We start from the raw sequence: 6315 nt of genomic DNA, 5'->3' as shown, positions 1-6315 counted from the left end.
TGACCTCCAACTCTCGTATTAGTGGGTTAGGCCGCATCGTCACCAGCTATGACTACACTGGCCTCCAGTCCCTACCCCAATACTCCTCCTCCTCCCTGGTCTGTAACTCTAGCTCAATCTCCCTCCGCATGGTATTAGTATGAAGCTCATCCAATGTCCGCTATGATGAGTTCACCATGAACTCTCGTATATCCCTCCTCAGTATGCTCAGATATTAGCTCACACGTGCCTGCTTAATGGACACGTGCTCAGGCCAGAATAACACCCTCTCGTGGAACATCCTCATAATCTTAGTCACTAACTCTATCTTCTGCTTGAGAGAAAGAAAATCATGTGCCAAACATTCCCTCTCCACTGGGGGAACGTACTCATCTCGGAACAACTATGTGAAGCTCTCCCACTTCACTACAACATGGTCTGCATGATTAACACTCGAAGTCAGAAACTTCCACTAGTCCTTCGCTCCCAAGCGAAGCTGGTTTAGCACAAACCGAATTCTCAAGTGATATGGGCATGAACATGAATAAAAACATCCCTCAATGTTAGAGATCCACTTCATGGCAGAAATCAGATCCTAAGTCCCATCAAACTTTGGTGGCGTCGTGTTCCTGAACTCCCGAAACAACAAAAAGTCACCTCCCTGTGGCCTAGCAGCAGCGACAACTGCTGTGGCTGCAACAACATCTGCCTCAGTAATAGCAGCATATCGCTCATCAAAGGTCTCCATCAGCATGGTCTTATATAGACCCAAACATCTCCGGTATCGCCTTTCGAATGGCTACGACCACCTCCTCATGAGTCATCCTGTGGATCTCCTCATCACTAGTCCCACTTCTCCCGGGGTTTTGGCGTGTACCCACCATGATGTCTCTAAAACACAACACAAAAATCATCAGATACTCGCTCAAGTATACTCAGACTCAATCACCCACCCCTACTTGCTCCTTAGCATCCTTAGGATTCTTACTTGGGTTAATACAGATCCGATGCTTTCGCTATTATGGGCCCAAAACTACCTTCCACACCAACCTGTAGTCAACCCTAGTCCTCCTCCTAGGATCCCAATTCACAAATACTCTATCTCTCACAAATAATAGACTAATCTCTCAATAGACCCCTCATATGCTCATTTAGGTATCTTTCCTATATTATCCCTCGACTTAGAAATCTTTCTTAGCAATTCCTGCTAGATACTCTTACTCGGCATATACTCAAAGCAAATAGCAGATGGCAGCAACTCCTAGGCTAAGTGATCACAAATCAGGAAACCCTTGCCCTAAATATGAAATACCTAGCCTATCCGCTAGCATGCGTCCCTAACATCTCATAAATATCTGATAACACAAATAAGTAAGGGTATTTTGGGGAATCACCGTTCGAGCTCTAGCTGATTGTACACACTGCTTCAACTCGTTTTTCTCTTAAAACTCTTTCTTATTTTAGAAAAAAATCATTTCTTTCGAAATTTTTTTATCAAATCCTCAGTTTGAGTCTAGACACACCCGAAGGTACATCCCAATCCCTCAAACCAAGGATCTGATAGCAACTTATAACACCGTAAAAATTCAAACACCTTTTTTTATTTAAAAATCACATTAATCTCATTAACACAATCTCAAAATCCCCAAATATATTGAATTATCAAAAACACATGTTCATAAGTTGTTTAAAAACACAATCCAGAATCCTCAAAACATATCTTTATCTCATGTGTACAATCAAAACGATGCCTTCCCGTGATCCTAAGAAGTACCTAATACACATAACACATAACACGGTAAGCACGAAGCATAGTGAGTTTCCAAATATACCACGCACATCTCATTAGCCTCTCATGGCTATGCTCGAATAAGACCTTTCGGTCAATGTGTCTCAGTGGAACCCTCTGGTCCCAAAACTCTGGTGGACCCTCTGGTCCTAACTCTGTAAGCTCAAAATAATACACAACACAAATCACAAAGATATAATGCAGGATATCACAATACTCAATATAAACATATAAGACCCTCCGACCACACAAAAGTCACCATTCTAGGTAAGTATAGTGAGAAGACTCACCTCGTAAATAAGCAAGCAATAACCCACGTACACGAATCTCCAAACTACCCTCTGCCTAACACATTGGATAATTATCTCTAATTAACACTTAAATCATGAATCTAAATAAACTAAGTTATTTTCTCTCTCAACTCTTGGGATGGGTAAAAGACCATTTTAACCCTCCATGGTCCCCATAATTCCTATCTTGACCAAAACCTAAAGTCAATAGAACCCAACACTCGAGTCAACAGTCCATGTTGACCTGACTCGTCGAGTGCATCTACGTAACTCGTCGAGTCCCATCATTTCCTCATAAATGTCACGAAATTCCATCTTAACTTGTCAAGTTGTCTCATCAGCTTGCCAACTTACTCATTTCCACACTCATCGAGGAAAACCCTAGCCGACTCGTCGAGTCAACTCATTGACTCGGTGAGTCTATTCAATCTATGTTCTCATTTAGACATTTTAAGGCAAAAATGATACCCCATACTCTGGATCTATCTTCCTAAGGCTCGAATGTCACGTCAAGTTGTGGGCTATTACGTTCATGTGTGGCATATTAGTCTCATAATGCCAATACAAGCTCCAACAAGGGTTAGATTCACAAAAGTTTGCCTTTAGCTCAATAAAGCTTGGGTCTTTGGACTCACCAGAACACCAAAAATCCAGATCTGAGGTTTCAACCTCGAAACATGCTCAAGTGACTCAATATGACCAAAAGGGATGGGAGAAAACCCTACAAACTCCCTAACCCAAGATCTTACTAAGAAATGATCAAGTTAGCATCTTTTTACCTCCAACTGAAGCAAACCCCTGAAGAATCTCTAGATCCAAAAGCCTCCTCTCAATCCAAGCTTTGATGCTCTCCACTACTCCTCCAAAAGAACACTAAAATCAAAAGAATTGCTTCTCTTTCACATTCACAAGGCTAGAAGTCGATTAGGGTTCTTCACAGAGTGGTGGGATGAAAAAGGAGGTGGAAATGAGGGCTTAAGGCCCTTTAAATAGGACATAAAATTGGAAGATTAGGGTTTCCACTCGAAGCACTAACTCATCGAGTTTGTCTCTCTGACTCGTCGAGTTGGTTGTAAAACCCATGTGGCCAACTTATCTCTACTCGACGAGTTGGGGCATCCACTCGTCGAGTTACTCAATCAAGTCATAAGTAAATGTACAAAAATATTATACATGGGTGTCTGGATGTTACAATTATAAATCAAACATAAACAAATAAACAGACAATACATATAAAGCATTCACGTTGTATACTACATTATACAATAGTGGAACCATAACACGAACGAATCCCTATAACAAACCACAAAAAACAGATGAAGAGATGATGATTGATGTTGATGACAAATGAAAAAGAATAAGAGAAATAAAAGAACAAAAAAAACTCAAAAGCTTCTCACTTTTGATGCCCTTGGAGGTGTGCTTCAAAAAAAACCAACTCACAATACAATAACAGGCTATCCGAAATTTAGAAGATGGCCTTTCGGACTGTTATGAGCATTACGAGTTTGTGGTGATGCCTTTCGGGCTCACCAATGCACCGACAACGTTCATGGACCTCATGAACCGAGTGTGTAGGCCCATGCTGGACCGATCAGTGATCATTTTCATTGATGATATTTTTGTATCTTCGAAGTCTAAGGAACAACATGAGGACCATCTTCAGGAGATTCTTGGGGTGTTGAGGATGGAGCGGCTTTAAGCCAAATTCTCCAAGTGCAATTTCTGGTTACAAAAGTTACAGTTTTGTGGAACCTCGTTAATCAGAATGGTATTTTGGTTAATCTAGCCAAAATTAAGGCATTCATGCTTTGGGAGGTGCTGAGATGTCCATCCGAGATACAGAGGTTCCTTGGTCTGGCAGGTTATTCTCGAAGATGTCTTAGGTATTTTTCCATGATTGTTGTTCCTATCACCAAATTGACCAGGAAGGATTATGTTTTTATTTGGGGGCCTGAGAAGCAGGCATCATTCGATACCCTTCGCTAAAGGTTGTGTGAGGCTCTAGTGTTATCCCTCCCAGAGGGAGTGGAGGACTATGTAGTCTATTGCGATGCATCGATAGCTAGGTTGGGTGCTATCTTGATACAGAGAATGCATGTGATAGTGTATGTGTCGAGGTAGCTGAAGCCCCACGAGACGAGGTATCCCACCCAAATACATGGGTGATAAGAGCCAGAGGTACCTTGTGGATCAGCTCAACCTGAATTTGAGGCAAAGTAGGTGGTTGGATGTAGTGAAGGACTATGATTGTGAGATTTTGTATTATATAGGAAAAGCTAATGTGGTAGCTGATTACCTGAGTCATAGAGCAGCGAGTGCCCCGATTCGAGATGTGTGTATGAGGATGACAGTGATGACTCCAGTCTTAGATGTCATCTGGGAGGCCCAAGCGGTGACCATGAGACTAGAAATCCTTCATAGGGAACGGGTTATCAGGCAAATTTCAGCTTTTAAGACAGATAGTAGGGGCTTATGATTCTCCATGGGCGGATAAGGGTCTTGTTTATGGGTGGAGCCCGACAGATTTTGATGGAAGACACCCATAATTCGAGGTTTTCTATCCACCTAGGGAGTAAAAAGATGTATCTAGATCTAATGAACAATTATTAGTGGCCTTGTATGAAGAGAGATGTGGCATGGATTGTAGAAGGATGTTTGAACTGTCACAATGTCAAGGTAGAGCACCAATGCCCTCATGACAAGTTATAGCCTATGGAAGTTCCCCTTGGGAAGTGGGAGCATATTTCTATTGATTTCATAACCAAGTTACCGAGGACTGCAAGGGTGTGGAGACTATTTGGGTGATAGTTGACCAGTTGACAAAGAGTGCTCACTTATTTGCTATAAGTGAGAACTCTTTCACGGAGATGTTGACAGAGGTCTATGTTCGAGAGATGTTGGCTCGGTATGGAGTGCCGACATCTATAGTGTCTGACCATGATGTACGTTTTACTTCCAGGTTCTAGAAGAAATTTCATGAGGAATTCGGTACCCAGCTGCATTTTAGCACCGTGTACCATCCACAGACGGACAGACAGAGCGAGCAGATGATTCAGAAGCTCGTGGATATGCTTCGAACTTGTGTTACAAATTTTGGTGGGAGTTGGGACTCTTACCTTCCATCTGTTGAGTGTTCTTACAACAACAATCATCACTCCAACATCGAGATACCTCCCTTTAAGCTTTTATATCAGAGGAGGTGCAAGACTCCTATATGTTGGGGGGAGGTCAGAAAATAATTATGGGAACACCAAGATAGTGCTCAAGACAACAGAGAATATCCAGTAGGTCAGATAAAGATTTTTGACGGCCCAAATTCGTCAGAATGGTTACACAAATCGATGACGTTCCGAGCTAGAATTCCAGGTTGGTGACTTTGTTCTCCCGAAGTTATCCACATGGAAAGGAATGATCTGATTCAGGAAGTAGGGAAAATTGGACCCTAGATCCATTGGTCCTTTTAGGGTGATTGCTCAATTGGGTAAGGTAGCTTATCGTTTATAGCTGCCTAAGGAGCTTAGTCAGATTCATGACATATTTCATGCATCCCAGTTGAAGAAGTGTGTAGCTGACGAGACGGCAATGGTTCCTTTAGAGGACATTCAGGTTGATGATCACCCGAATTACATTGAGAGATCAGTGGCGATCATGGATAAAAAAGTAAATACCTTGAGGAACAAGGCAGTACACTTGGTTAAAGTTCAGTGGCAGCATCGTAGATGCTCGGAGTGGAATTGGGAGACCGAGTTCGAGATGCAAGAGAAGTATCTAGAGTTGTTTCCGGTGGATTTCTTCGAGGGAGAAGCTTGATCCTAGTTGGGGAGAATTGTAACATCCTGAAAAGAGGTATAGTTTTTTGACCTTAATCATTTATGTATTTTTCAAGACTAGTCCTTATTGAGAAAAGGTGGTAATTAAGTACGCGGGGCGTACGTATGTGTACGCGCAGCGTACTCATGCACTTTGCATGATCGCGGAGGCCACCTAGTAAGTTGTGTATACTAGGCTCAGAGTAAAACCCTAATACCTTTTTGTGCCCCTAATTAAGGAACACGATTGCCTCATTTCCAGCGACCATTCAAAACCTCAAACCCTAATTTCATATTCTTAGCTTGTATGTGTGTTTGTGGCTCATTGAGTGTCCTTCTGAAGCTATTGGTGAAGAAGGAGCCTTGAAGGAAGGATAGCTTGTGCTTCTAGCTCTTGGATCTGAGTTCTACTCTTGTTGGTGCATCTTCCAGAGGTATCAAGTTT

The sequence above is a fragment of the Lactuca saligna genome, chromosome 4 (genome assembly GCF_052625555.1).
Source record: "Lactuca saligna cultivar CGN05327 chromosome 4, ASM5262555v1, whole genome shotgun sequence".
Lineage (NCBI taxonomy): Eukaryota > Viridiplantae > Streptophyta > Magnoliopsida > Asterales > Asteraceae > Lactuca > Lactuca saligna.
This window is presented reverse-complemented; position numbering follows the sequence as displayed.